Source organism: Carlito syrichta, unplaced genomic scaffold, assembly GCF_000164805.1.
Source record: "Carlito syrichta isolate Samal-C Ts95f unplaced genomic scaffold, Tarsius_syrichta-2.0.1 Scaffold315826, whole genome shotgun sequence".
In the NCBI taxonomy this organism is placed as follows: domain Eukaryota; kingdom Metazoa; phylum Chordata; class Mammalia; order Primates; family Tarsiidae; genus Carlito; species Carlito syrichta.
Window position 1 is genome coordinate 317,934 of NW_007259922.1, and position 1,884 is coordinate 319,817.

The window sequence follows — 1,884 nt, forward strand, 5'->3', positions numbered from 1 at the left end:
GGGTCTCGAACCCGCAGGTCAGGCAATCCACTCACCTCAGCCTCCCAAAGGCACGGGATTACAGGCTGAGCCACCGAGCCCGGCTTGATGATTTTTAAAGTTAAGAAAACACCCACAGTTGGCTAGGTGTGGTGACTCAAGTCTGTAATCTCAGCACTTTGGGAGGCTGAGGCGAGAGGATTGCCTGAGCTCAGAGTTTCGAGACCAGTTTGGGCAACTTGGCAAGACCTCATCTCTGAAATAAATCAAAAAATTAGCCAGGCATAGTAGTGTGTGCCTGTAGTTCCAGCTACTTGGAAGACTGAGGCGGAAGGTCGAGGCTGTGGTGGCCGTGAGCATGCTGCTGCATTCCAGCCTGGGTGACAGAGACTCCGACTCAAAAAACAGAACAAAACACTCAGAATCGTGAGAAAACAGAATTCAGAAACTTCTGACAACATCCTTGCTGGGATGGGCTATGGTTTTGGTCCTTGTGGAAATCTGTGGAAGGAGCATGGGTGTTTTAAAGGAGGGGTATCGTCAGCCTTCCATTTGTATTCTGAACCTGAAGCCCTACATTTAGCAAACAGCTTGAGAGTGCTTTCTGGAAGAGACAGACTCCAGATCTGAATCAGAGATGGGAACCCATTTAACCACCCTCAGCTGGGCTCTCACCTGTAATCACAAATTCTGGGGTAACAGGGAGGAGGGCCCAAACCAAATACTAGCGAACTTTGTATTTAGGGCCTGGGTTTGAACCCTTAGTGACCCTCTGAGAACCCTCCAACACTTGTCTTTGTGCTTGATCATGGAAGACCACTTAAGCTTGAGGGTGCTGAGTATACAAGTCAAGGTTCTACTTTTGCAGTCCCAGGGATAGACTGCACAATAATTGGTGCTTAGCAGGGCCTAAGGAAATGCTGTTGGCTTGACAGTGATAAGCATTGTGTGCAATTTCACAATCATTTAGCTAGGCATGGTGGCTCATACCTGTAATCCCAGCACTTTGAGAGGCAGAGGCGAGAGGATTGCCCGAACCCAGGATTTCGAGACCAGCCTGGGCAACTTGGCAAGACCTCATCTCTACAATAAATAAATTTTTAAAAATTAGCTGGGCATGGTGGCACACACCTTACTTTCAGCTACTTGAAAGGCTGAGGTGGAAGGATCGCCTGAGCCCAGCAGGTCAAGGCTGCGGTGGCTATGAGTGTGCTACTGCACTCCAGCCTGGGTGACAGTGAGACTCCGACTCAAGTAATAATAACAATAAAATAAAGCATTATGGAAGGCTAGGTCTTAAATCTTTTCAGGGGAATGTAGACAATACTCATTTTCTAAATATCCATGTTTTTTATCTAGTCCAACCTGACTTCACTTTCTTCGGGAAGCATTTCTTGATCATTGCTTAATACTCGGCTCATTTTTATATAACTGGAGTTATTTATATTTGGATACTTTATGCAGATATTTGTGGGTAGTTTAATCATTTGTATTTACTTGTGTTTGCACTATTATCCCTGATCCACTCTAAGCTCCTTGAGACTGTGAATTTCTCTTTCATTTGTGACTTTCAAAATATTGGGCAGAAGTCACGCCACTGCACTCTAGCTTGGGTGACAGAGATAGAGCCTGTCCAAAATAAATAAAAATACACTGGATAGAAAGAAATATTTGGCCGGGCTCAGTGGCTCAGCCTGTAATCCCGCGCCTTTGGGAGGCTGAGGTGAGTGGATTGCCTGAGCCCGCGGGTTCGAGACCCGCCTGGGCAGGCAAGACCTCATCTCTACAATAAATCAAAAAATTAGCCGGGCATGATAGCACGCGCCTGTAGTTCCAGCTACTTGGAAGGCTGAGGTGGAAGGATCGCCAGAGCCCAGCAGGTCGAGGCTGCGGTGGCCGGGAGCG

At 47.2% G+C, this 1,884-nt stretch overlaps 2 protein-coding genes across 2 annotated transcripts in view; both read left to right on the top strand.

The window, feature by feature from the left end:
* The window catches only part of MIF4GD (MIF4G domain containing), a 17,482-nt gene that overhangs the window by 13,523 nt on the left and 2,075 nt on the right, over nt 1-1,884 (top strand). The gene's annotated exons all lie outside the window — the stretch shown is intronic.
* The window catches only part of GGA3 (golgi associated, gamma adaptin ear containing, ARF binding protein 3), a 12,852-nt gene that overhangs the window by 375 nt on the left and 10,593 nt on the right, over nt 1-1,884 (top strand). The window lies entirely within an intron of this gene.